Source organism: Salmo trutta, chromosome 20 (genome assembly GCF_901001165.1).
Source record: "Salmo trutta chromosome 20, fSalTru1.1, whole genome shotgun sequence".
Lineage (NCBI taxonomy): Eukaryota > Metazoa > Chordata > Actinopteri > Salmoniformes > Salmonidae > Salmo > Salmo trutta.
The window spans coordinates 12977564-13000157 of NC_042976.1; the positions used below are offsets into that span (position 1 = coordinate 12977564).

Genomic DNA, 22594 nt, shown 5'->3' on the forward strand with positions numbered 1-22594 from the left:
ACTAGACAACAGGATAGATAATAGACAGTAACAGCAGTATACTGTAGGTAGGGTAAAGGATAGATAATAGACAGTAACAGCAGTATACTGTAGGTAGGGTTAGTGACTAGACAACAGGATAGATAATAGACAGTAACAGCAGTATACTGTAGGTAGGGGTAAAGTGACTAAACAACAGGATAGATAATAGACAGTAGCAGCAGTATACTGTAGGTAGGGGTAAAGTGACTAGACAACAGGATAGATAATAGACAGTAGCAGCAGTATACTGTAGGTAGGGGTAAAGGATAGATAATAGACAGTAACAGCAGTATACTGTAGGTAGGGTTAGTGACTAAACAACAGGATAGATAATAGACAGTAACAGCAGTATACTGTAGGTAGGGGTAAAGTGACTAGACAACAGGATAGATAATAGACAGTAACAGCAGTATACTGTAGGTAGGGTTAGTGACTAAACAACAGGATAGATAATAGACAGTAACAGCAGTATACTGTAGGTAGGGTTAGTGACTAAACAACAGGATAGATAATAGACAGTAACAGCAGTATACTGTAGGTAGGGGTAAAGTGACTAGACAACAGGATAGATAATAGACAGTAACAGCAGTATACTGTAGGTAGGGTTAGTGACTAAACAACAGGATAGATAATAGACAGTAACAGCAGTATACTGTAGGTAGGGGTAAAGTGACTAGGTAATAGACAGTAACAGCAGTATACTGTAGGTAGGGGTAAAGTGACTAGACAACAGGATAGATAATAGACAGTAACATCAGTATACTGTAGGTAGGGTTAGTGACTAAACAACAGGATAGATAATAGACAGTAACAGCAGTATACTGTAGGTAGGGGTAAAGTGACTAGACAACAGGATAGATAATAGACAGTAACAGCAGTATACTGTAGGTAGGGTAAAGGATAGATAATAGACAGTAACAGCAGTATACTGTAGGTAGGGTTAGTGACTAGACAACAGGATAGATAATAGACAGTAACAGCAGTATACTGTAGGTAGGGGTAAAGTGACTAAACAACAGGATAGATAATAGACAGTAGCAGCAGTATACTGTAGGTAGGGGTAAAGTGACTAGACAACAGGATAGATAATAGACAGTAACAGCAGTATACTGTAGGTAGGGGTAAAGTGACTAGACAACAGGATAGATAATAGACAGTAGCAGCAGTATACTGTAGGTAGGGGTAAAGTGACTAGACAACAGGATAGATAATAGACAGTAACAGCAGTATACTGTAGGTAGGGGTAAAGTGACTAAACAACAGGATAGATAATAGACAGTAGCAGCAGTATACTGTAGGTAGGGGTAAAGTGACTAGACAACAGGATAGATAATAGACAGTAACAGCAGTATACTGTAGGTAGGGGTAAAGTGACTAGACAACAGGATAGATAATAGACAGTAGCAGCAGTATACTGTAGGTAGGGGTAAAGTGACTAGACAACAGGATAGATAATAGACAGTAGCAGCAGTATACTGTAGGTAGGGGTAAAGTGACTAGACAACAGGATAGATAATAGACAGTAACAGCAGTATACTGTAGGTAGGGGTAAAGTGACTAGACAACAGGATAGATAATAGACAGTAACAGCAGTATACTGTAGGTAGGGTTAGTGACTAAACAACAGGATAGATAATAGACAGTAGCAGCAGTATACTGTAGGTAGGGGTAAAGTGACTAGACAACAGGATAGATAATAGACAGTAGCAGCAGTATACTGTATGTGGTGAGTGTGAAAGTGTGCGTGTCAGTGTGTTGCATCTGTATGCACGTGTGTGCATGTTATGTGTGTGTTGGCGTATGTCGTGTGCGTGCGTGTGTGTTGGGTGTCAGTGTAAGTATGTGTCAGTGTGTGGGTAGACTACAGTGTGTTTGCATAGAGTCAGTGAAAGAGCGTTAGTGCAAGAAAAGGTCAATGCAGGTAGTCTGGGTAGCCGTTTGATTAGCTATTCAGCAGTCTTGTTTAGCAGTCTTATGGCTTGGTGGTGGACGCTGTTCATGGTCCTGTTGCCATCTGGAACGAAACCAAGATCAGAACAGAGCATCCATACCAGACAGAGGGAATGTACAGTCCATGATGCAACTGAGAAGACTGATCTAACTGCTACAGGGTTCAACAGAAGACTGATCTAACTGCTACAGGGTTCAACAGAAGACTGATCTAACTGCTGTAGGGTTCAACAGAAGACTGATCTAACTGCTGTAGGGTTCAACAGAAGACTGATCTAACTGCTGTAGGGTTCAACAGAAGACTGATCTAACTGCTGTAGGGTTCAGCAGAAGACTGATCTAACTGCTACAGGGTTCAACAGAAGACTGATCTAACTGCTGTAGGGTTCAGCAGAAGACTGATCTAACTGCTACAGGGTTCAACAGAAGACTGATCTAACTGCTACAGGGTTCAACAGAAGACTGATCTAACTGCTACAGGGTTCAACAGAAGACTGATCTAACTGCTACAGGGTTCAACAGAAGACTGATCTAACTGCTGTAGGGTTCAACAGAAGACTGATCTAACTGCTGTAGGGTTCAACAGAAGACTGATCTAACTGCTACAGGGTTCAACAGAAGACTGATCTAACTGCTGTAGGGTTCAACAGAAGACTGATCTAACTGCTACAGAGTTCAACAGAAGACTGATCTAACTGCTACAGAGTTCAACAGAAGACTGATCTAACTGCTACAGGGTTCAACAGAAGACTGATCTAACTGCTACAGGGTTCAACAGAAGACTGATCTAACTGCTACAGGGTTCAACAGAGAGACTGATCTAACTGCTGTAGGGTTCAGCAGAAGACTGATCTAACTGCTACAGGGTTCAACAGAAGACTGATCTAACTGCTACAGGGTTCAACAGACAGACTGATCTAACTGCTACAGGGTTCAACAGACAGACAACACTAGATACTGGAGGATATCAGTGTTCAGAAGAGCAGGACCAGAGGGTATATCACTGCAGTAATATTTAGGGGAGATTACCTGCCTCTCACCCTGATTCCTCCAAAACATGTTCGGGACATATTACATGACTGACAACCCACTACAGGTCTCCATAAGAACTTCCCTTCACATTCTAAAGAACATACCTGACCCAGAACCCTCTTCCAAAACTACAAATCACTGAAGACAGAAAAAGTGTTGTTTTAAAAGCCCTCCATCATAACTGTGATATCTAACCTGAGTGTCAGCCTCCAATAGAGACATCCAGTAGCCAGACAGTCTGCCGTGTGACTCCCTGCTAAATCCCCTGTGAGGTGTGTGTGATTGGGTCATTTTCTCAGGGGCCTGCCTGCCTGTCAACAAGGGCTGGACAGTAACAACTGTTCTCCTCTCCGCTTGTCTCCTTTCTTCTCATTGGCCAAGTGTTTGCGGTGGTGGTAACCCCAGATACAGGCCTGTCTGTGTAACAGAGTAGAGCCAGCTACTGAAGGAGACCACTAATCAGAGGTGACTGTATCACATGTAAGACGTGTTGGTCACACACACACGCGTACACACACCCACACACGCGCAGAGTGTATTGACTGTGAGGTGTTGACTCTTCTTGTGGGTATCAGTGCTGGCTCCTTCACGGTAACCGTCACACCCTGCTGGGGTAACCGTCACACCCTGCTGGGGTAACCGTCACACCCTGCTGGGGTAACCGTCACACCCTGCTGGGGTAACCGTCACACCCTGCTGGGTAACCGTCACACCCTGCTGGGGTAACCGTCCCACCCTGCTGGGGTAACCGTCACACCCTGCTGGGGTAACCGTCACACCCTGCTGGGGTAACCGTCACACCCTGCTGGGGTACCGTCACACCCTGCTGGGGTAACCGTCACACCCTGCTGGGGTAACCGTCACACCCTGCTGGGGTAACCGTCACACCCTGCTGGGGTAACCGTCACACCCTGCTGGGGTAACCGTCACACCCTGCTGGGTAACCGTCACACCCTGCTGGGGTAACCGTCACACCCTGCTGGGGTAACCATCACACCCTGCTGGGGTAACCATCACACCCTGCTGGGGTAAGCATCGCAGTCAAGCCAGGCAGTCAATGTGTGGATTGAGAAGACTACAACTATAAATTCATTGATTACAACAGGTTTAATGAAGGACATCCTAACCTAAGCTTATGTGTGAAAGCGGAAACGATGTAGAGTCGTGGCCAAAAGTTTTGAGAATTACACAAATATACATTTTCACAAAGTTTGCTGCCTCAGTGTCTCTAGATATTTTTGTCAGATGTTACTATGGAATACTGAAGTATTATTACAAGCATTTCATGTGTGTCAAAGGCTTTTATTGACAATTACATGAAGTTGATGCAAAGAGTCAATATTTGCAGTGTTGACCCTTCTTTTTCAAGACCTCTGCAATCCACCCTGGCATGCTGTCAATTAACTTCTGGGCCACATCCTGACTGACGGCAGCCCATTCTTGCATAATCAATGCATGGAGTTTATCAGAATTTGTGGATTTTTGTTTGTCCACCTGCATCTTGAGGATTGACCACAAGTTCTCAATGAGGTTAAGGTCTGGGGAGTTTCCTGGCCATGGACACAAAATATTGATGTTTTGTTCCCCGAGCCACTTAGTTATCACTTTTGCCTTATGGCAAGGTGTTCCATCATGATGGAAAAGGTATTGTTCGTCACCTAACTGTTCCTGGATGGTTGGGAGAAGTTGCTCTCGGAGGATGTGTTGGTACCATTCTTTATTCATGGCTGTGTTCTTAGGCAAAATTGTGAGTGAGCCCACTCCCTTGGCTGAGAAGCAACCCCACACATGAATGGTCTCAGGATGCTTTACTTTTGGCATGACACAGGACTGATGGTAGCGCTCACCTTGTCTTCTCCGGACAAGCTTTTTTTCCGGATGCCCCAAACAATCGGAAAGGGGATTCATCAGAGAAAATGACTTTACCCCAGTCCTCAGCAGTCCAATCCCTGTACCTTTTGTAGAATATCAGTCTGTCCCTGATGTTTTTCCCAGAGAGAAGTGGCTTCTTTGCTGCCCTTCTTGACACCAGGCCATCCTCCAAAAGTCTTCGCCTCACTGTGCGTACAGATGCACTCACACCTGCCTGCTGCCATTCCTGAGCAAGCTCTGTACTTGTGGTGCCCCGATCCTGCAGCTGAATCAACTTTAGGAGACGGTCCTTGCGCTTGCTGAACTTTCTTGGGAGCCCTGAAGCCTTCTTCACAACAATTGAACCGCTCTTCTTGAAGTTCTTGATGATCCGATAAATTATTGATTTAGTTGCAATCTTACTGGCAGCAATATCCTTGCCTGTGAAGCCCTTTTTGTGCAAAGAAATGATGACGGCACATGTTTCCTTGCAGGTAACCATGATTGACAGAGGAAGAACAATGATTCCAAGCACCACCCTCCTTTTGAAGCTTTCAGTCTGTTATTCGAACTCAATCAGCATGACAGAGTGATCTCCAGCCTTGTCCTCGTCAACACTCACACCTGTGTTAATGAGAGAATCACTGACATGATATCAGCTGGTCCTTTTGTGGCAGGGCTGAAATGCAGTGGAAATGTTTTTGGGGGATTCAGTTAATTTGCATGGCGAAGAGGGACTTTGCAATTAATTGCAATTCATCTGATCACTCTTCATAACATTCTGGAGTATATGCAAATTGCCATCATACAAACTGAGGCAGCAGACTGAAAATTAATATTTGTGTCATTCTCAAAACTTTTGGCCACGACTGTACAGAACCATGTTTTTAAACAGTATATGACTGAAGTACAGAAACATGTCTTTAAACTGTATATGACTGAAGTACAGAACCATGTCTTTAAACAGTATATGACTGCCTGTGTTCATATATGCATGTGTGTGTGCGTGCAGACTATCCACACGTATGCAGCAGATATGTGTGTCTAACGTGTACTATGTATGCATCCCTACGTGTGTGTGTATGTGTGGGGTATATCCGTGGGGTTCAGAGGAGTGTGTTAGATTAGTGCGGGCGGTGTTGGCCGTGACAGGCCTCCTCAGAGCCCCCTCCAGGGCAATGGTAGGCCCATAGAGGGTCCATGGATGGCTGATGGTAGGCCCAGAGGGTCCATGGATGGCCGATGGTAGGCCCAGAGGTTCCATGGATGGCTGATGGTAGGCCCAGAGGGTCCATGGATGGCTGATGGTAGGCCCAGAGGGTCCATGGATGGCCGATGGTAGGCCCAGAGGTTCCATGGATGGCTGATGGTAGGCCCAGAGGGTCCATGGATGGCTGATGGTAGGCCCAGAGGTTCCATGGATGGCCGATGGTAGGCCCAGAGGGTCCATGGATGGCTGATGTTAGGCCCAGAGGGTCCAAAGATGGCCTATGGTAGGCCCAGAGGGTTCATGGATGGCTGATGGTAGGCCCAGAGGGCCCATGGTAGGCCCATAGAGGGTCCATGGATGGCCGATGGTAGGCCCAGAGGGTCCATGGCAGGCCCATAGAGGGTCCATGGATGGCCGATGGTAGGCCCAGAGGTTCCATGGCCCATGGTAGGCCCACAGAGGGCCCATGGATGGCCGATGGTAGGCCCAGAGGGTCCATGGATGGCCGGGGGAAGGTTTTAGCACCACCGGCCTCATTAATCCTGCAGTGTTTTGAAGTGCAAGGCGTTAGTCGCCGAGCGCTAATGGTGTAGTGGTAAACAGGGTCTCTAGTGAGAGAGGAGCACTCCGGGGTCGCCACCACTGCCGTGAACACCACGGCCTTCTTCCCCTTCCGACAACCAGCTGGGATAACTCTGGGGGTGTGTGTGTGTGTGTGTGTGTGTGTGTGGGGAGTAGGAGCGTCTCAGAGCCCCACTCTCTCTGTTCGTCTCGGTCTTCAAACAGACTGCAACAACAGCACAGCAGAGAGATTGAGACAGACATCAAAAGAACAGGTGAACCTGTCATGGTCAACAGTAGACTACACTAAACACACACAGACGATATCAGCCTGCCATTCCAGAATGGATAGGACCACACGCATGGACCATGCCTCACTTAAAAAATACATTTTAGCTCAATACAAGTCATCTGGATGAAAATACAGTTGAAGTCGGAAGATTACATACATTAGGTTGGAGTCATTAAAACTCGTTTTTCAACCACTCCACAAATTTCTTGTTAACAAACTATAGTTTTGGCAAGTCGATTAGGACATCTATTTGTGCATGACACAAGTAATTTTTCCAACAATTGTTTACAGACAAATTATTTCACTTATAATTCACTGTATCACAATTCCAGTGGGTCAGAAGTTTACATACACTAAGTTGACTGTGCCTTTAAACAGCTTGAAAATTCCAGAAAATGATGTCATAACTTTAGAAGCTTCTGATAGGCTAATTGACGTCATTTGAGTCAATTGGAGGTGTACCTGTGGATGTATTTCAAGGCCTACCTTCAAACTCAGTGCCTCTTTGCTTGACATCAAGGGAAAATCAAAAGAACTCAGCCAAGACCACAGAAAGAAAATTGTAGACCTCCACAAGTCTGGTTCATCCTTGGGAGCAATTTCCAAACGCCTGAAGGTACCACGTTCATCTGTACAAACAATAGTACGCAAGTATAAACACCATGGGACCACGTAGCCGTCATACCACTCAGGAAGGAGACGCGTTCTGTCTCCTAGAGATGAACGTACTTTGGTGCGAAAAGTGATAATCAATCCCAGAACAACAGCAAAGGACCTTCTGAAGATGCTGGAGGAAACAGCTACTAAAGTATCTATATTCACTGTAAAACGAGTCCTATATCGACATAACCTGAAAGGCTGCTCAGCAAGGAAGAAGCCACTGCTCCAAAACCCCTATAAAAAAGCCAGACTACGGTTTGCAACTGCACATGGGGACAAAGATCGTACTTTTTGGAGAAATATCCTCTGGTCTGATGAAACAAAAATAGAACTGTTTGGCCACAATGACCATCGTTATGTTTGGAGGAAAAAGGGGGAGGCTTGCAAGCCAAAGAACACTATCCCAACTCTGAAGCACGGGGGTGGCAGCATCATGTTGTGGGGGTGCTTGCTGCAGGAGGGACTGGTGCACTTCACAAAATAGATGGCATCATGAGGGTGGAAAATGATGTGGATATATTGAAGCAACATCTCAAGACATCAGTCAGGAAGTTAAAGCTTGGTCGCAAATGGGTCTTCCAAATGGACAATGACCTCAATCATACTTCCAAAGTTGTGGCAAAATGGCTTAAGGACAACAAAGTCAAGGTATTGATGTGGCCATCACAAAGCCCTGACTTCAATCCTGAAAAAGCCTGTGCGAGCAAGGAGGCCTACAAACCTGACTCCGTTACACCAGCTCTGTCAGGAGGAATGGGCCAACATTCACCCAACTTATTGTGGGAAGCTTGTGGAAGGCTGCCTGAAACGTTTGACCCAAGTTAAACAATTTAAAGGCAATGCTACCAAATACTAATTGAGTGTATGAAAACTTCTGACCCACTGGGAATGTGATGAAAGAAATTAAAGCTGAAAAAGATAATTCTCTCTACTATTATTCTGACATTTCACATTCTTAAAATAAAGTGGTGATCCTAACTGACCTAAGACAGGGAATTTTTACTAGGATTAAATGTCAGGAATTGTGAAAAACTGAGTTTAAATGTACTTGGCTAAGGTGTATGTAAACGTTCGACTTCAACTTTATATATATTTTGGAATTCCAGCAATTGAGGGGGAAAATTAGCTTCTCAATTACAAATTGACTGACCAGAGAACACTGTTTTCACAAACATGTTGAGCGTTGATGTACCAAACAGAGCTAGTGTGTGTGGAGTGTGAGGAGGGGGTTAGGGAGTGTCAGAGGGCGTCCATCCCCCCAGAGACAGGCCTTTTAGTCTGGGCACCCTCACATAAACACATTCCCATCATACACTCACATACTGGCCTCAGCGGAGCCTTCAGGCTACACTTAACACATTCATGCTTAACATGGACTAGGAATCAAGTCAACAAATGGGCTTTCAATGGACATCAGACATACAATCCCCTTCCATACTTCTTCATTATGTTCCTGTGCTTTATGAAAGCCTACTTTGATGTTTCCATTCTCTGTGTTCCTCCTTCATCTTCCTACTATGGTACTGCGTCATCCTTTCACTGTCTCATCCCCCAACATCTTGCCCATTGACAACCATTTACATCTCTAGTCAAAATGGATTTAATTAACAATCAAGGCCTTGATGAATCATACCTCATCCCCCTCTCGTCCATCCCTCCCCCTCCCCTGTCCATCCAGCCCTCGTCCTTACCCCTCCCCCTGTCCAGCCCTCGTCCTTACCCCTCCCCCTGTCCAGCCCTCGTCCTTACCCCTCCCCCTGTCCAGCCCTCCCCTTCTACAGAGGTCCTCAGTGATATCAGCGAGGCAGTTGAACAAGTATGCTCTGAAGGACTGGAGCTTCTACCCCCCCACAAAGACTCTTCTACCCTACACTCCTCACACTTCATACCCATACAGCCTCTTCTACCCAACACTCCTCACACTTCATACCCATACAGCCTCTTCTACCCAACACTCCTCACACTTCATACCCATACAGCCTCTTCTACCCAACACTCCTCACACTTCATACCCATACAGCCTCTTCTACCCAACACTCCTCACACTTCATACCCATACAGCCTCTTCTACCTAACACTCCTCACACTTCATACCCATGGAGCTGCTGTCTCAGGCGTAGTACTGCAGCCAGACCCTCACAGTGTTCATACAGACACGGGTTCAACTGCTGCACATCCAGCAGGGGCTCCTCGTAAACAAACTCCACGAATCCTTGGCCTGCTTGGACACCTGGACAGAATAGGGAGAGGAGGGGTGGGCTGTGTGTGTGCGTGTGTGTGTAAGGTCAAATCCTAACTTCAGAAGTGTACGTAACTAAAACCTTCCCACTCAGTGGGTGTTTCAGACTTTTTCTGTAGGTTTCTGAATATGTTGCGTGCGAGTGCATATGAACACATAAGTCGCTCTGGTAAATGACTCAGACTTGTGGAGAACATCACCATTCTCACCTTGTGTCTGTTGGTGTCCCAGTTGTGCAGCAGGCGGGCAGGGATGAGGAACAGGTTGTCTTGATGACAGCTCTGGCAGTGGTACCAGCCACTGTAGCAACACACCTTGGCCTTGCCCCGCGGCAACCCTACTGGCTTCTGACACCCTGCACAGAGATAGAGAGGAGATACTGGGTGAGGGAGTGTGTGTGTGTGCTCATATCTGAATGAGTGTATGGGTCTACAGATGAACTAAACCACCAAACACTCTCTGTATCTAGAATTCAAAAAGGTGAGTGATGAAGTCTCTAATTTATTAGCTGTTATTACACGTTGCAACAGCCATGCAGGTCAACGATTGAGGGGCTGTTAACCTCCCCAGGTCAAAGGTCAGGAGATAGAAAAACAGATTTGCCATGGTTAATGATTAGAGTCCCAGTCTGAAAGACTTCATATGTACCCCTCTCTCAATGCCACACTAACCACTTGCAACCAAGCAAACCAACATCTAGAACTACAAGGACTTCCAAAAACATCCCCTGTTCAGTGAATCCCTCCAACCCAGTTGAGACTGAGACACAGATTAGAAGGTTTCCCCACTCCATCCTGTAGTCAAAATAAGAGGCGAACTCAATGCTCAACTCGCTTAGAAAACAGTAGAAAGGAAAGATCCTAGGCTTCTATTGATGTCCTTCAGTAGTGCTGCTATCCTCTGAAAACTCTGCTTTGTCTTGGTCTCTTTGTTGTTGCTGTCTGCGCTCCCCCAAACACTCTGGGCCCACGCCACGGGCCACGCTCAGAACCCAAACAGGTGACCGCGGCAACGGCAGGTGTCCCTTATCCCCAGGACGATCTGGGAGGGACGGGGCCCAGGACGCCACGGAGGAAGAAAGGAACAAGGGAAGAAGGAGATGGAGAAGGTAATGGAGGGAGAGGGGGAAGGAGCGCAGACGGATACGGACTTGCACGCTCTTTGTCTTTTTCGGTGGAGCGTAGCGCCTGCCTCTGTACTTCACAGAGACGAGAGGGGGAAGAGATCAGACGTGGATAGAGAGAAAGAAGGAAAGAGACGGAGGAGAGAAAAAACAGGATAACACACTAACAGCGGCTATCAGAACAGCCGATCTGGACTGGAGAGAGGTTCAGAATGAACCTTATTCAATCGAGTACAGGCTTAATTAACTGAATGGACAACAGAGACAGAATGCAATATGGAATTTGATGAAATAGTTTGGGGTATGGCCTCGTCTCCTTCGAGCCAGATGCTGATGACAGGTAGCCCTTTGCTGGGCAGCTGGCATCGAAACCCCCCCGCTGGGGGAAAGGAGTTCCAGCGATGGGCCTTAAGGTTATTATAGCTGGTGGTGGTGGGGAGGTGGAGGGTTGTCCAAGACTGTTGCTGAAAAACAGGAAGTGAGAGAACATGGGCAAGTTGACATATAAATACATCAACATTTACACCAATTGGTTGAGACAGGAAAGTGATAATTGCGAGAATAAGAGCGAGCCCATAGGTTAAAAAGCAAACGCGCTTTATTGTGCCGTGCTTATAGGCTAAAGGTAAATAGGTAAATGACATTCAGCTGATGGCTAATAAGAGGAGATTAACGAGATGCTACGCTGATGATATGTTTGTATTCATTCCCACTACGACCGTAGAACAGGAAACAGAGTGAATTAGGTAATGCTGCTTGACGAAGTTAAACAAGAATTCAGATCAGCCTTCCTGACTGAACATTCAGATCAGCCTTCCTGACTGAACATTCAGATCAGCCTTCCTGACTGAACATTCAGATCAGCCTTCCTGACTGAACATTCAGATCAGCCTTCCTGACTGAACATTCAGATCAGCCTTCCTGACTGAACATTCAGATCAGCCTTCCTGACTGAACATTCAGATCAGCCTTCCTGGTTGAACATTCAGATCAGCCTTCCTGGTTGAACATTCAGATCAGCCTTCCTGGTTGAACATTCAGATCAGCCTTCCTGGTTGAACATTCAGATCAGCCTACCTGATTGAACTTTTGTGAACTACATTACAAGTCTCTGTTTTCTGCGGAGGCTTTCTATTGGCTGTTGTTGAAGCTCTGTCAATGAAGACCTAGAGGAAGTGAGACTGGCTCTACTGCTCTAGGGATACAGAGAGAAAACAAACTAAAACACATACAGGGCCGGTTCAAGAGTATTCCTGGACCCAGATGAAGCCTAGCACTTTTAATGGAGGGCCAAGTGTAAAATGAATCTGGGAGTTGGTTTTCCATTCCCCACTGTGGACAAAAGAGAAGTCAATGTAAAAAACCTTACAGACCTCAAAGAATACATAAACCACAAAACCTCCCCAGCCGACATCTTAATTAGAATAATGTCTTCCTTAAGGTCCCTCAGACTCTGGGGACAAACTTTGAGGTCCATTAGTTTCTACTTTATTATTCGGTCAGAGGGAAAAACTTAGAACTCAACCCAACGCAATATAACAGAGGCCACATTATAAATGAGTATGATAAATTACTAAGCAGGGACTGATGTGCTGTGGCCCTGTTTCTCTTGGAGAGAGAGACCATCTCCTCCTTATGCCTTCCTAAACCCAAACCAATATGGCATAAATACAGGGGCTGCCCTGCCACTGGCTGAGGTTAGGAGCTAGCCATGCACCAGCCAGCCACCATCAGGCACACTGGAGCTAATGTCAACTTGAGGTTTTTGGGGCAGGGACCCCAAGTTATAAAAAGACAGAGTTGGTGTCTTCCCCCTCAACTCTAGTCCCCTCTCTACCATCCAACCCTGAGCCTAAACACACACACACACACACACACACACACACACACACACACACACACACACACACACACGTCCTGGAGGCTGTAGTGCAGAGCGTACCACAGACCACGCAGCGGGGTGTCGTATGTCGATGCTGCCCTGTCATCAGCGTAGGAGCGCAGCACAAACCCACACTAACCACCCCTGCTCCATAAATACATCCACTCCCCCAGAAACCAGCTTGCTCTGCTACCCATCCACTCATCTCACAGCGGATGGATGGGCTTTAGCCATTGGGGTTTTTCTCAAAAGGGTTCCTCGGAAATTATTGATGATTGGTAAGTTACCAAATCGCTAACATCGTCGTTTACACAACTACACCTTGGCTTCTGTATGGTCTATATTCTCTGAAATAGACCAGCATCTCTAAATCTGGACCGTAACTTGTGTTGGATGGTGCGGCTCCTATACTAATGATGTGGACGATGTGGATTCCCTTAGTGAGAGTGAGATGGATGCCAAGGCCTCCAGGGAGAATGTCCAGCCAGCAGAGAGGAGAGGATGGTCAGCGCCAGTGGCCAAACGCTGTGACCCAGCTAGCTGCTGGGTCTTGTGGACAGCACAACTGATACGGTCAGTAAAGAAAACAAACAAGAAAACCCCTGGCACAAAAAAATGATAATCCCAAACGCATGTGGAGCTACTTCATGGATACATGTCCTCCCCAAAGAACCACAGCTCACGAACACAGCTGGGTGCATTCTACAAGCCTTCTACGGTAGAGTGTAGAGGGCAGAGGGACAGTGGTGCTCATGGGAACAACATGCCCTCTTGGAAATCCTGTGTCCACCAGTGTGGGAAGTGGGAAAGAAGATGACCCCCCCATCTCATGCTCCCACTTGAGAGGCCACCTAGATTAGAACAGAAACACTATTCTAATACTGAGGCCCCCCAGGCTTGCCTTCTATGGTGAATCTGTGGCCCCTGTGCCCCAGTCCCACAGCTAGAGGGTCTTTCTGCTCTGTCGTCCCCAGAAAGGGGCTCCCACTCAGCCACGCTTTCAACTGTCTGATGGTTTACACCTCTGTGTGTGTGTGTGTGTGTGTGTGTGTGTGCACAGGGGGCAAAGACAAGAGGCCTCTTCTTTGATGTGTCTCATTCAACACTCAAATTAAAATGTGTGCAAAGAGAGACAGAGAGAGACAGAAACACAGAGAGACAGAGAGACAGAAAGAGAAAGAAAGAGAGACAAAAGCACAGAGACAGCGGAAGAGTAGAGAATGCAGTGAACACAGTGAGCGTATGGACAGTGCAGTCCTCTCCTCAGTTCTCCTCTCCTCCTTGTCCCTACAAAGCCCTCTCCTCTGCGGACCCCGTGAATCCACACAAGCTGAATGACCAGGGTCAAGCAAACTTTGAGAGGAACCTGGGGGTACATTCTGCACCCCATAGAGGGCTAGAGGTGGTATTGGGGGGTCTCAGGCTTCAAACGAACACCGGCCACAAAAGAACAACCCTGTGTTCCTCCATGTGTAATTAGCTGAATAAATATTGCTAATTAAATACTGGTTCAGTATGGGTTTGATGTGAACAATCACTTGCCGTGGATGGGGGTGGGGCTCGCATATGCATATGTGGTGCAATTCTATTGAGATGAAACATATTGACGAAGACAACACATGGGTGGAAGGACATGAGTCTTTCATGGTGAGTCCTGCATGACTGGCCAACAAGATATAGACCTGTGTAGATGATTGTATAGATTAGCATTCCGAAAGTATTTTGTTACGTTATAACCTTATTCTAAAAGGATTAAATAAGACATTTTCCACATAAATCTACAGAAATGTTTGCAAACTTAAAAACAGAAATACTTTACTTACATAAATATTCAAACCCTTTGCCATTAGACTCGAAATTGAGCTCAGGTGCTTCCTGTTTCCACTGATCATCCTTGAGATGTTTCTACAACTTGATTGGAGTTCACCTGTGGTAAATTCAATTAATCGGACATGATTTTAAAAAGGCACACACCTGTCTATACAAGGTCCAGTTGACAGTGATGTCAGAGCAAAAACCAAGCCGTGAGGTTGAAGGAATTGTCCCTAGAGCTCCGAGACAGGATTGTGTTGAGGCACAGATCTGGGGAAGGGTACCAAAGCATTTCTGCAGCATTGAAGGTTCCCAAGAACACAGTGGCCTCCATCATTCTTAAATGGAAGAAGTTTGGAACAACTAAGACTCTTCCTAGAGCTGGCCGCCTGGCCAAACTCAGCAAATCAGGGGAGAAGGGCCTTGGTCAACCTTATGGTCACTAAGACAGAGCTCCAGAGTTCCTCTGTGGAGATGGGAGAACCTTCCAGAAGGAGAACCATCTCTGCAGCACTCCACCAATCAGACCTTTATGGTAAAGTGGCCAGACGGAAGCCACTCCCTGGTAAAAGGCACATGACAGCTTGCTTGAACTTTGCCACAAAGGCAAGTAAAGGACTCTCAGAACATAAGAAAAAAGATTATTTGGTCTGATGAAACCAAGATTTAACTCTTTGGCCTGAATGCCAAGTGTCACGTCTGGAGAAAACCTGGCACCAGCCCTACGGTGAAGCATGGTGGTGGCAGCATCATGCTGTGGGGATGTTTTTCAGAGGCAGGGACTGGGAGACTAGTCAGGATCGAGGGAAAGATGAAAGGAGCAAAGTACAGAGAGATCCTTGATGAAAACCTGCTCCAGAGTGCTCAGGACCTGAGACTGGGGCAACGGTTCACCTTCCAACAGGACAACGACCCTAAGCACACAGCCAAGACTACACAGGAGCGGCTTCGGGAAAAGTTTATGAATGTCCTTGAGTGGCCCAGCCAGAACCCGGACTTGAACATCTCTGGAGAAACCTGAAAATCTCTGTGCAGCGACGCTCCCCATCCAACCTGACATAGCTTGAGAGGATCTGCAGAGGAGAATGGGAGAAACTCCCTAAATACAGGTGTGCCAAGCTTGTTGAGAAGACTCCAGGCTGTAATCGCTGCCAAAGGTGCTTCCACAAAGTACTGAGTAAAGGGTCTGAATACTTATGTAAATGTGATATTTTATTCTTAATACATTTGCAAAAATGTCTAAAACTGTTTTTGCTTTGTCATTATGGGGTATTGTGTGTAGATTGATGAGGGGAAAAAACTACTTAATCCATTTTAAAATAAGGCTGTAACGTAAGAAAATGTGGAAAAAAGTCAAGGTCGTCTGAATACTTTCCGAATTCACTGTAGTGCATTCAAATAGTAGTATTCATCTGGCCAGTTAATCTAATAGATGCATACAGGTCTTAAGTTCAATATTCATCAAGAACTGATACACTGAATGTGTTCAGCCAGGCCTAGAACATTTTTGAGAATGTTGTTTGTGGTTCATGTGAGTAAGTAGCTTTGAGACGCCAGGCCAAAATTCCTCATGACAGGCCGCTGCTCTAACAATGATATTCTGATTTCTTTCTCCAGTCAAGAAGAAAGCTGAGAGAGAAACAGTAGACATTTTGAGTTAGCCAAACACTTTTTGGGGGGGAAGGTTCAAGAAGCTATCAGGGAAAAGGACAGGGCAAGGCAGGGGGGGAAGGCAGACAAGAAGCTATCAGGGAAAAGGACAGGGCAAGGCAGAGGGGGGAAGGCAGACAAGAAGCTATCAGGGAAAAGGACAGGGCAAGGCAGACAGGAAGCTATCAGGGAAAAGGACAGGGCAAGGCAGAGGGGGGAAGGCAGACAAGAAGCTATTAGGAAAAGGACAGGGCAAGGCAGAGGGGGGAAGGCAGACAAGAAGCTATTAGGGAAAAGGACAGGGAAAGGCAAGGGGGGAAGGCAGACCGGAAGCTATCAGGGAAAAGGACAGGGCAAGGCAGAGGGGGGAAGGCAGACAGGAAGCTATCAGGGAAAAGGACAGGGCAAGGCAGGGGGGGGAGGCAGACAGGAAGCTATCAGGGAAAAGGACAGGGCAAGGCAGGGGGGGAAGGCAGACAGGAAGATTCAACACAACGATTGTTTTTGGTTCATTTTGTTGTTGCATTTTTCTATCCATTGTGCTCAGGCCTCTTCTACAAATTCCTAGTCCACTAAGTTGCTGAGGCCTGATGGGTAATTAGGAGACATCAGAGCCCAGCTGAAAGGAGGGTGCACATGCTCCCCCCCAGAGCCCCTCACACAGGCACAGGAGGGGGGCCAATCCACCATCCATCCTTTGTGGGGGGAGGGGGGGTAACAAATTGGGACATGGGGGTGTTGGGCGGTGGGGCATTGGGGGGGATAGAAGAGGCACAGGGTGCTCAATCACAGACCCCACATAGACAGAGAAGCGAGGGGCAAAAGCAAAAGTAATGGGGACCCCTGAACCCCCTCCTACACTCCCTGGACATTGTGCTCTTCGTCAGACCCCACCATGGTAACTCCCCCCCCCTCCGTCAGACCCCACCATGGTAACTTCCCCCCTCCGGCAGACCCCACAATGGTAACTCCCCCCCTCCGTCAGACCCCACCATGGTAACTTCCCCCCCCTCCGTCAGACCCCACAATGGTAACTCCCCCCCGTCCGTCAGACCCCACCATGGTAACTTCCCCCCTCCGTCAGACCCCACCATGGTAACTTCCCCCCTCCGTCAGACCCCACCATGGTAACTTCCCCCCCCCTCCGTCAGACCCCACCATGGTATCTTCCCCCCCCCCCTCCGTCAGACCCCACCATGGTAACTCCCCCCCTCTGTCAGACCCCACCATGGTAACTTCCCCCCCCCCTCCGGCAGACCCCACCATGGTAACTTCCCCTCTATGCTTCCCCCCCTCTCTCTAACTTCCATTATCTCTCTCTTCCACTAGCTCTCTCGTACTCTCTCCCTGCCTTTGCCTGCTGTCCTCACGCCCCCTAATCCCCCTAACAGAGCCCTGGTGGCCAGGGATATTTGTTTAGGGGAAAGTGATTAAAGTGTAATACAACAGACTGGCCGCTGACTCTCTGTCCTAAGATAAGTGACTGACAAGACCAAGCAGTCAAAAGGAAACTGGTACTCTACCAAGGAGCCAGGCAGGGACAGAGAGAGTTGGACAGAGAGGGAACAGAGAAAGAGCGGGACAGAGAGAGAGAGTAGAGAGTTCAGTGAACACAGTGAGAGCATGAGAGACGAGCGAGTCTGAATGAACGAGAGAGAAAGGAAAAAGGATAAATGGGGAGAGAAAGAGAGCGTAATAAAAGAGGTTTGTGAACAGAGCATGGAAAAAGCTGTATCCAGCTGTTATTCTAAGCTTGGGTCTCGACACGCCTCATTCAAACACCTCTGCAGCCAAAGCGAACAGAGCCCCTGAATCAAACAATTAGCTTCCGCATTGACCACAGCATCCCGGGTGCCTGTCTTTGATTCTAAAAAGGGATTTTTTCCCCTGCGCTTTATGCGGGCCAATTATTGTCAGGTGCCCGCTCTCTTTGTTCAGAGGACCTTTCAGATGCATTAATAGAGGACTGGTTACAGACTGGACTGGTTACAGAAGAGGAGGAAAGCACCTCATTCATCCCCTTTTAGTGAGCACACATTTCACACCCAGAGAGACCAAACGCAGCGCCGCCATGGTTCCATTTACTGAGCTGTCTGTCAGTCAGCTTGTGAAGTCTCTCTCTATCTGGTAGTGAGATATCAGTTAAGGTCCAGAGGCTGATGACGCAAACAGATATAGTGGGGAGTAGGACATCTCTAGGGGGAATTATGAACTGTAGCTATATCTCTAGGTTACAACTTACATTAAGTTGCTCTTATAACTGTGTACTTTACACTAGTATCAACATTGTAATAACATGTTTTTACATAGATAGTACTTGAGTAATTGCATTTCAATTGCATAGTAATGGAACTCATATATTACAGACAGGCCATAGTGAATAATAAAACATCTACCACCAGACAATGACCAGTAGGTATGTGTGTGTGTGTAAGGTGTTCATTTTGGGGAGGGGTCTGTGACCCCCAGTAGAGTAACAGGTGACTGGTCTGAGGTCAAAAGAGAGACCCAGACACCATGACCCCCAGCCGCCCTTTTGAAGCTAACCACAACAAAGCTGCCTTGTCACTGCACGGGACTCTGGGGAATGCCATGGAAAATGAAGACAAACTAAAAATAGGTTATATTTGGGTTGAGGTTCATATAAATTACAGACAACAAAAAATCTGATGTTCTTTCAATTGTTACTTTGGAGAGCTGCTGTTGTCCACTTGTCTGTGTTTGTTTGATTGTTTGTTTGGAGGGAAAGAGGAACGGCGAAGGATTCAAGGACACTGGTCTTACTCAGGTCTGGACATGCCATTCAAGTTGGCGTCGTTAAACGTGGTGAAATGTGGGTTGACGAATAGATAAGCTGCACACAAACACACACTTCCTTGTGTAACCTCAAAGGGGTTAAGAGGTCACAAAGGTCAAGGTTGACAAGGAGGATAAGGGACGAGTCCTTCTGATAGGGTTTAGGATATTATGCCCCCATTGGCTAATGTCACACTGGACTTCTTCAACAGGGCCTATGCTTATCGCTGTTTGTGTGTTCTACTTACATTGGACTGAGAGACACAAGACCTGCATTGCACCATCTGACAGTCCGTAGCCAGCTGACCTCCTAACCTCCACTGAATTATACACAGAGATGACAAGAACGCCTACTGAACACAGTACAGCGTTCTAAGGCACTGCATCTCAGTGCTAGAGGGATCACTACAGACCCTGGTTTGATTCCAGGCTGTATCACAAGCGGCCGTGATTGGGAGTAACATAGGGCGGCGCACATTTGGCCCAGCGTCGTCCAGGTTCGGCCTTCATTGTAAATAAGAATTTGTTCATCACTGACTTGCCTAGTTAAATAAAGGTTAAATAAATGAAGAAAAACACATACAAACCTCAGGACATGTTTTCAGATCACTATTAACTTTTCGGTAGTGAACATAAGTATGTGGACACCTGCTCATCAAACATCTCATTCATGGGCATTAATAGTGGGACCCCCCCCTTTGCTGCTATAACAGCCTCCACTCTTCTGGGAAGGCTTTCCACTAGATGTTGGAACATTGCTGCAGGGACTTGCTTCCATTCAGCCACAGGAGCGTTAGTGAGTTCGGGCTCTGATGTTGGGCGATTAGGCCTGGCTTGTAGTCGGCGTTCCAATTCATCCCAAAGGTGTTCGATGGGGTTGAGGTCAGGGCTTTGTGCAGGCCAGTAAAGTTCTTCTACAACAATCTCCACAAACCATTTCTGTATGGACCTTCACTTGGTGCACAGGGCATTGTCATGCTGAAACAGAAAAAGGCCTTCCACAAACTGTTGCCAAAAAGTTGGAAGCACAGAATCGTCTAGAATGCTGTAGCGTTTATTTATTTTATTTAACCCTTATTTTACCAGGTAAGTTGATGGAGAACACATTCTCATTTACAGCAACAACCTGGGGAATAGTTACAGGGGAGAGGAGGGGGGATGAATGAGCCAATTGTTAGCTGGGGATGATTGGTGCAGCTGTAGAACCTTTTGAAGATCTGAGGACCCATGCCAAATCTTTTCAGTCTCCTGAGGGGGAATAGGTTTTGTCGTGCTCTCTTCACAACTGTCTTGGTGTGTTTGGACCATTTTAGTTTGTTGGAGATGTGGACACCAAGGAACTTGAAGCTCTCAACCTGCTCCACTGCAGCCCTGTCGATGAGAATGGGGGCGTGCTCGGTCCTCTTTTTCCTGTAGTCCACAATCTCTTTTGTCTTGATCACGTTGAGGGAGAGGTTGTTGTCCTGACACCACATGCCCAGGTCTCTGACCTCCTCCCTATAGGCTGTCTCGTCGTTGTCGGTGATCAGGTCTACCACTGTTGTTTCATCGGCAAACTTAATGATGGTGTTGGAGTCATGCAGTCATGAGTGAAGAGAGAGTACAGGAGGGGCCCCAGTGTTGAGGATCAGCGTGGTGGATGTGTTGTTACCTACCCTTACCACCTGGGGGCTGCCCATCAGGAAGTCCTGGATTCAGTTGCAGAAGGTGGTGTTTAGTCCTAGGGTCCTTAGCTTATTGATGAGCTTTGAGGGCACTATGGTGTTGAACGCTGAGCTGTAGTCAATGAATAGCATTCTCACATAGGTGTTCCTTTTGTCCAGGTGGGAAAGGGCAGTGTAGAGTGCAATGGAGATTGCATCATCTGTGGATCTGTTGGGGCGGTATGCAAATTGGAGTGGGTCTAGGGTTTCTGGGATAATGGTGTTGATGTGAGCCATGACCAGCCTTTTGAAGCACTTCATGGCTACAGGCGTGAGTGCTACGGGTCGGTAGTCGTTTAGGCAGGTTACCTTAGTGGTCTTGGGCACAGGCATTATGGTGGTCTGCTTAAAACAAGTTGGTATTACAGACTGGGAGAGGTTGAAAACATCAGTGGAGACACTTGCCAGTTGGTTAGTGCATGCTCACAGTACACGTCCTGGTAATCAGTCTGGCCCTCCCGCCTTGTGAATGTTGACTTGTTTAAAAGGTCTTACTCACATTGGATGCGGAGAGCGTGATCACACAGTCTTCCAGAACAGCTGGTGGTCTCATGCATGTTTCAGTGATATTTGCCTCGAAGCGAGCATAGAAGTAGTTAAGTTCGTCTGGTAGGCTCGTGTCACTGGGCAGCTCTCAGCTGTGCTTCCCTTTGTAGTCTGTAATGGTTTGCTAGCCCTGCCACATCAGATGAGCGTTAGAGCCGGTGAAGTAAGATTCGATCTTAGTCCTGTATTGAAGCTTTGCCTGTTCGATGGTTCGTCGGAGGGCATAGCGGGATTTCGTATAAGCTTCCAGGTTATAGTCCCGCTCCTTGAAAGTGGCAGGTCGAGCCTTTAGCTCAGTGTTGCCTGTAATCCATGGCTTTTGGTTGGGGTATGTATGTACGGTCACTGTGGGGACGACGTCATCCATGCACTTATTTATGAAGCCAATGACTGATGTGGTGTACTCCTCAATGCCATCGGAGGAATCCCAGAACATATTCCAGTCTGTGCTAGCAAAACAGTCCTGTAGCTTAGCATCGGCTTCATCTGACCATTTTTTTATTGATCTAGTTACTGGTGCTTCCTGCTTCATTTTTGCTTGTCAGCAGGAATCAGGAGGATAGAATTATAGTCAGATTTGCCAAATGGAGGGTTAGGGACAGCTTTGTATGCATCTCTGTGTGTGGAGTAAAGGTGGTTCAGAGTTTTTTTTTCTCCTCTTGTTGCACAATTAACTTGCTGATAGAAATTTGGTAAAACGGATTTAAGTTTCCCTGCATTAAAGTTCCCGGCTACTAGGAGCGCCGCCTCTGGGTGAGCGTTTTCTTGTTTGCTTATGGCGGAACACAGCTCATTCAATGCAGTCTTAGTGCCTCTGACTGTGGTGGTATGTAAACAGCTACGAAAAATACAGATGAAAACTAGGTAGATAGTGTGGTCTACAGTTTATCATGAGATACTCTACCTCAGGCGAGCAATAGCTTGAGACTTCCTTAGATATCGTGCACCAGCTGTTATTTACAAAAATACATAGTCCGCCGCCCCTTGTCTTACCAGACGCCGCTATTCGATCCTGCCGGTGCAGCGTATAATCAGCCAGCTGTATGTTGATAGTGTCGTCGTTCAGCCACGTCTCCGTGAAGCATAAGATATTACAGTTTTTAATGTCCCGTTGGTAGTTTAATCTTCCGCGTAGGTCATCTGTTTTATTGTTAAAAGATTTCACGTTTGCTAGCAGAATAGAAGGAAGTGGGGATTTATTCGATCACCTACAAATTCTCAGAAGGCAGCCCGCCCTCTGGCCCCTTTTTCTCTGCCTCCTCTTCA

At 46.9% G+C, this 22594-nt stretch overlaps 1 pseudogene; it reads right to left on the bottom strand.

The window, feature by feature from the left end:
- The window catches only part of LOC115155566 (pleckstrin homology domain-containing family M member 3-like), a 68673-nt pseudogene that overhangs the window by 27048 nt on the left and 19031 nt on the right, over positions 1–22594 (bottom strand).